Source organism: Nerophis lumbriciformis, linkage group LG33, assembly GCF_033978685.3.
Source record: "Nerophis lumbriciformis linkage group LG33, RoL_Nlum_v2.1, whole genome shotgun sequence".
Lineage (NCBI taxonomy): Eukaryota > Metazoa > Chordata > Actinopteri > Syngnathiformes > Syngnathidae > Nerophis > Nerophis lumbriciformis.
Genome location: NC_084580.2, coordinates 20,812,501 through 20,820,000, shown reverse-complemented (window position 1 = coordinate 20,820,000; position 7,500 = coordinate 20,812,501). Strand labels below are relative to the sequence as shown.

Here is a 7,500-nt window from a genome sequence, read left to right as displayed (position 1 = left end):
GTAATGTGTTACTGAAGCTTGTTTACTTCAGATGCAGTCATTTGTTCAACTTCCTTAGATATATTAGTGGTGTTCCTCAAGGTTCCATCTTAGATCCTCTCTTTTTCATCATTTTACTTATTCAGTTCGAAAAACTTGTGAGGGACTCACATTTTTGCAGCAGACTGCTAAACACACTAGAGTGTTCTTGTTGTGTAGAGGAGCTTGGACAAGTGGAAACACAGTTGCAGATCCTCGCATTGACATTTTAACCTTGCTAACATACATAGAACACTGAGGTCCAAACTTGTGATTTACATAACTGAGGCGTTCCTCAAGGCGCCCCTTTAAGTCCTCTCCTTTTTGGCAGTTATTTTTCGTAATGTGTTACTGTAGCTTGTTTACTTCAGATGCAGTCAGTAGTCATTTGTTCAACTTCTTTAGTTATACTAGTGGTGTTCCTCAAGGTTCCATCTTAGGTTCTCTCTTTTTCATCATTTGACTTATTCAGTTCGAAAAACTTGTGAGGTACTCACATTTTTTGCAGCAGACTGCTAAACACACTAGAGTGTTCTTGTTGTGTAGAGGAGCTTGGACAAGTGGAAACACATTTGCAGATCCTTGCATTGACATTTTAACCTAGCTAACATACAAAGAACACTGAGGTCCAAATTTGTGATTTACATAACTGAGGCGTTACTCAAGGCACCCCTTTAAGTCCTCTCCTTTTTGGCAGTTATTTTTCGTAATGTGTTACTGTAGCTTGTTTACTTCAGATGCAGTCATTTGTTCAACTTCTTTAGTTATACTAGTGGTGTTCCTCAAGGTTCCATCTTAGGTCCTCTCTTTTTCATCATTTGACTTATTCAGTTCGAAAAACTTGTGAGGTACTCACATTTTTTGCAGCAGATTCCTAAACACACTAGAGTGTTCCTGTTGTGCAGAGGAGCTTGGACAATTGGAAACATATTTGCAGATCCTTGCATTGACATTTTAACCTTGCTAACATACAAAGAACACTGAGGTCCAAATTTGTGATTTTCATAACTGAGGCGTTCCTCAAGGCAGCCCTTTAAGTCCTCTCCTTTTTGGCAGTTATTTTTCGTAATGTGTTACTGTAGCTTGTTTACTTCAGATGCAGTCAGTAGTCATTTGTTCAACTTCTTTAGTTATACTAGTGGTGTTCCTCAAGGTTCCATCTTAGGTCCTCTCTTTTTCATCATTTGACTTATTCAGTTCGAAAAACTTGTTGGGGACTCACATTTTTGCAGCAGATTCCTAAAAACACTAGAGTGTTCCTGTTGTGTAGAGGAGCTTGGACAAGTGGAAACACATTTGCAGATCCTTGCATTGACATTTTAACCTTGCTAACATACATAGAACACTGAGGTCCAAACTTCTGATTTACATAACTGAGGCGTTCCTCAAGGCACCCCTTTAAGTCCTCTCCTTTTTGGCAGTTATTTTTCGTAATGTGTTACTGAAGCTTGTTTACTTCAGATGCAGTCATTTGTTCAACTTCCTTAGATATATTAGTGGTGTTCCTCAAGGTTCCATCTTAGATCCTCTCTTTTTCATCATTTTACTTATTCAGTTCGAAAAACTTGTGAGGGACTCACATTTTTGCAGCAGACTGCTAAACACACTAGAGTGTTCTTGTTGTGTAGAGGAGCTTGGACAAGTGGAAACACAGTTGCAGATCCTCGCATTGACATTTTAACCTTGCTAACATACATAGAACACTGAGGTCCAAACTTGTGATTTACATAACTGAGGCGTTCCTCAAGGCAGCCCTTTAAGTCCTCTCCTTTTTGGCAGTTATTTTTTGTAATGTGTTACTGAAGCTTGTTTACTTCAGATGCAGTCATTTGTTCAACTTCCTTAGATATATTAGTGGTGTTCCTCAAGGTTCCATCTTAGATCCTCTCTTTTTCATCATTTTACTTATTCAGTTCGAAAAACTTGAGGGACTCACATTTTTGCAGCAGACTGCTAAACACACTAGAGTGTTCTTGTTGTGTAGAGGAGCTTGGACAAGTGGAAACACATTTGCAGATCCTCGCATTGACATTTTAACCTTGCTAACATACATAGAACACTGAGGTCCAAACTTGTGATTTACATAACTGAGGCGTTTCTCAAGGCACCCCTTTAAGTCCTCTCCTTTTTGGCAGTTATTTTTCGTAATGTGTTACTGTAGCTTGTTTACTTCAGATGCAGTCATTTGTTCAACTGCTTTAGCTATACTAGTGGTGTTCCTCAAGGTTCCATCTTAGGTCCTCTCTTTTTCATCATTTGACTTATTCAGTTCGAAAAACTTGTTGGGAACTCACATTTTTGCAGCAGATTCCTAAACACACTAGAGTGTTCCTGTTGTGTAGAGGAGCTTGGACAATTGGAAACACAGTTGCAGATCCTCGCATTGACATTTTCACCTTGCTAACATACATAGAACACTGAGGTCCAAACTTGTGATTTACATAACTGAGGCGTTCCTCAAGGCAGCCCTTTAAGTCCTCTCCTTTTTGGCAGTTATTTTTTGTAATGTGTTACTGAAGCTTGTTTACTTCAGATGCAGTCATTTGTTCAACTTCCTTAGATATATTAGTGGTGTTCCTCAAGGTTCCATCTTAGGTCCTCTCTTTTTCATCATTTGACTTATTCAGTTCGAAAAACTTGTTGGGCACTCACATTTTTTGCAGCAGATTCCTAAACACACTAGAGTGTTCCTGTTGTGTAGAGGAGCTTGGACAAGTGGAAACACAGTTGCAGATCCTCGCATTGACATTTTAACCTTGCTAACATACATAGAACACTGAGGTCCAAACTTGTGATTTACATAACTGAGGCGTTCCTCAAGGCGCCCCTTTAAGTCAAGATTCAAGATTCAAGATGCTTTATTGTTGTCCATTCTTTAACATGTACGAGACACATAAGAACTGAAATTTCATTTTCGGCACAGTCCCACTAAGAGCAGACATACGTTACAAGGGGACAAGACGGGACCGCCAACGGATCAGCCACTTACAGCGCTCCTTAAAGGGGAACATTATCCCAATTTCAGAAGGGTTAAAACCATTAAAAATCAGTTCCCAGTGGCTTATTTTATTTTTCGAAGTTTTTTTCAAAATTTTAACTATCACGCAATATCCCTAAAAAAAAGCTTCAAAGTGCCTGATTTTAACCATCGTTATATACACCTGTCCATTTTCCTGTGACGTCACACAGTGATGCCAATACAAACAAACATGGCGGATAGAACAGCAAGGTATAGCGACATTAGCTCGGATTCAGACTCGGATTTCAGCGGCTTAAGCGATTCAACAGATTACGAATGTATTGAAATTGAATTTTACTTATTCAACTGGTGACCCACATGCATACTTGCCAACCCTCCCGGATTTTCCGGGAGACTCCCGAAATTCAGCGCCTCTCCCGAAAACCTCCCGGGACAAATGTTCTCCCGAAAATCTCCCGAAATTCAGGCGGAGCTGGAAGCCACGCCCCCTCCAGCTCCATGCGGACCTGAGTGACGTCAGGTGCGCAACACCACGTAAATCGTTGGCCAACCAAAACGTAACCCCAGTACGCTATAGCCAACATTCACCAGGAGATGGCAACAGACAAACATAGATCACTCTATTACATTCCTACCCTTTTAGAAATGTATAGAAGTTACTCAAAATAAATAAACAACCCAACCAAAAAATGCAGCAGCTCAATTAAAAAACTGTACTTAAGCCACATTTTTTTTTTTTTTTAGTACTGAACTCTTAACCCTCATTTGTAAAAAAATAACATGCTTATTATACAAACAGTATTTGTACACCTTTAACACAGATTGTTATACTGTCTTCAGAGATTCAGTTTTTTTGGTGGTACTCGAAACCTTTCTGGGTACCTGCGAAAGGGTGTTCAGCATGGTTAGAAAAATAGTGACAGAGAATAGAACAAGGATGGACAATTCAACCCTTAACTCAACAATGAGTAGATGAGTGTTATGTGTGTGTATATGTGTAAATAAATGAACACTGAAATTCAAGTATTTCTTTTATTTATATATATATATATATATATATATATATAATAAAATAAATATTTATATAGCTAGAATTCACTGAAAGTCAAGTATTTCTTATATATATATATATATATATATATATATCAGTATATATATATATATATATATATATATATGAAATACTTGACTTGGTGAATTCTAGCTGTAAATATACTCCTCCCCTCTTAGCCCCCCCCCCCACCCCCCACCTCCCGAAATCGGAGGTCTCAAGGTTGGCAAGTATGCCCACATGTTCAGTTCGAAAAACTTGTGAGGGACTCACATTTTTTGCAGCAGATTCCTAAACACACTAGAGTGTTCCTGTTGTGCAGAGGAGCTTGGACAAGTGGAAACACATTTGCAGATCCTTGCATTGACATTTTAACCTTGCTAGCAAACATAGAACACTGAGATCCAAACTTGTGGTTTACATAACTGAGGCGTTCCTCAAGGCACCCCTTTAAGTCCTCTCCTTTTTGGCAGTTATTTCTGTAATGTGTTACTGAAGCTTGTTTACTTCAGATGCAGTCATTTGTTCAACTTCCTTAGATATATTAGTGGTGTTCCTCAAGGTTCCATCTTAGATCCTCTCTTTTTCATCATTTTACTTATTCAGTTCGAAAAACTTGTGAGGGACTCACATTTTTGCAGCAGACTGCTAAACACACTAGAGTGTTCTTGTTGTGTAGAGGAGCTTGGACAAGTGGAAACACATTTGCAGATCCTCGCATTGACATTTTAACCTTGCTAACATACATAGAACACTGAGGTCCAAACTTGTGATTTACATAACTGAGGCGTTCCTCAAGGCGCCCCTTTAAGTCCTCTCCTTTTTGGCAGTTATTTTTCGTAATGTGTTACTGAAGCTTGTTTACTTCAGATGCAGTCATTTGTTCAACTTCCTTAGATATACTAGTGGTGTTCCTCAAGGTTCCATCTTAGGTCCTCTCTTTTTCATCATTTGACTTATTCAGTTCGACAAACTTGTTGGGAACTCACATTTTTGCAGCAGATTCCTAAACACACTAGAGTGTTCCTGTTGTGTAGAGGAGCTTGGACAAGTGGAAACACAGTTGCAGATCCTCGCATTGACATTTTAACCTTGCTAACATACATAGAACACTGAGGTCCAAACTTGTGATTTACATAACTGAGGCGTTCCTCAAGGCGCCCCTTTAAGTCAAGATTCAAGATTCAAGATGCTTTATTGTTGTCCATTCTTTAACATGTACGAGACACATAAGAACTGAAATTTCATTTTCGGCACAGTCCCACTAAGAGCAGACATACGTTACAAGGGGACAAGACGGGACCGCCAACGGATCAGCCACTTACAGCGCTCCTTAAAGGGGAACATTATCCCAATTTCAGAAGGGTTAAAACCATTAAAAATTAGTTCCCAGTGGCTTATTTTATTTTTCGAAGTTTTTTTCAAAATTTTAACTATCACGCAATATCCCTAAAAAAAGCTTCAAAGTGCCTGATTTTAACCATCGTTATATACACCTGTCCATTTTCCTGTGACGTCACACAGTGATGCCAATACAAACAAACATGGCGGATAGAACAGCAAGGTATAGCGACATTAGCTCGGATTCAGACTCGGATTTCAGCGGCTTAAGCGATTCAACAGATTACGAATGTATTGAAATAGAATTTTACTTATTCAACTGGTAACCCACATGCATACTTGCCAACCCTCCCGGATTTTCCGGGAGACTCCCGAAATTCAGCGCCTCTCCCGGAAACCTCCCGGGACAAATGTTCTCCCGAAAATCTCCCGAAATTCAGGCGGAGCTGGAAGCCACGCCCCCTCCAGCTCCATGCGGACCTGAGTGACGTCAGGTGCGCAACACCACGTAAATCGTTGGCCAACCAAAAAGTAACCCCAGTACGCTATAGCCAACATTCACCAGGAGATGGCAACAGACAAACATAGATCACTATTACATTCCTACCCTTTTAGAAATGTATAGAAGTTACTCAAAATAAATAAACAACCCAACCAAAAAATGCAGCAGCTCAATTAAAAAACTGTACTTAAGCCACATTTTTTTTTTTTTTTTAGTACTGAACTCTTAACCCTCATTTGTAAAAAATAACATGCTTATTATACAAACAGTATTTGTACACCTTTAACACAGATTTGTATACTGTCTTCAGAGATTCAGTTTTTTTGGTGGTACTCGAAACCTTTCTGGGTACCTGCGAAAGGGTGTTCAGCATGGTTAGAAAAACAGTGACAGAGAATAGAACAAGGATGGACAATTCAACCCTTAACTCAACAATGAGTAGATGAGTGTTATGTGTGTGTGTATATGTGTAAATAAATGAACACTGAAATTCAAGTATTTCTTTTATTTATATATATATAATAAAATAAATATATATATATAGCTAGAATTCACTGAAAGTCAAGTATTTCTTATATATATATATATATATATATGTATGTATATATATATATATATATATGAAATACTTGACTTGGTGAATTCTAGCTGTAAATATACTCCTCCCCTCTTAGCCCCGCCCCACCCCCCACCTCCCGAAATCGGAGGTCTCAAGGTTGGCAAGTATGCCCACATGTTCAGTTCGAAAAACTTGTGAGGGACTCACATTTTTTGCAGCAGATTCCTAAACACACTAGAGTGCTCCTGTTGTGCAGAGGAGCTTGGACAAGTGGAAACACATTTGCAGATCCTCGCATTGACATTTTAACCTTGCTAGCAAACATAGAACACTGAGATCCAAACTTGTGGTTTACATAACTGAGGCGTTCCTCAAGGCGCCCCTTTAAAGGGGAACATTATCACCAGACCTATGTAAGCGTCAATATATACCTTGATGTTGCAGAAAAAAAGACCATATATTTTTTTAACCGATTTCCGAACTCTAAATGGGTGAATTTTGGCGAATTAAACGCCGTTCTATTATTCGCTCTCGGAGCGATGACGTCACGAATCCGCCATTTTCTCAAACACATTACAAACACCGAGTCAAATCAGCTCTGTTATTTTCACTGAGGTCCAAACTTGTGATTTACATAACTCAGGCGTTCCTCAAGGCGCCCCTTTAAGTCCTCTCCTTTTGGCAGTTATTTTTCGTAATGTGTTGTTGTAGTTTGTTTACTTCAGATGCAGTCATTTGTTCAACTTCTTTAGTTACACTAGTGGTGTTCCTCAAGGTTCCATCTTAGGTCCTCTCTTTTTTCATCATTTGACTTATTCAGTTCGAAAAACAGGTTGGGGACTCACATTTTTGCAGCAGATTCCTAAAAAAAATAGGTCCTCAAAAATAGCCGTGCACTCCTCCTGAGAAAATAAATCGACCACAATCAAATGTCTACTGTTCTCCGGAGTATACCAAATAACACTGGTAGTGATGTGAGACGTCCTGCCCCCGGGTCCTTGGCTTTCTGGGAACGTGGCCCCCCCAAAACAATTGCGTTGAATATGGAA

At 39.3% G+C, this 7,500-nt stretch overlaps 1 protein-coding gene across 1 annotated transcript in view; it reads left to right on the top strand.

The window, feature by feature from the left end:
* agla (amylo-alpha-1, 6-glucosidase, 4-alpha-glucanotransferase a) overlaps positions 1–7,500 on the top strand; it is a 184,973-nt gene that overhangs the window by 93,719 nt on the left and 83,754 nt on the right. The gene's annotated exons all lie outside the window — the stretch shown is intronic.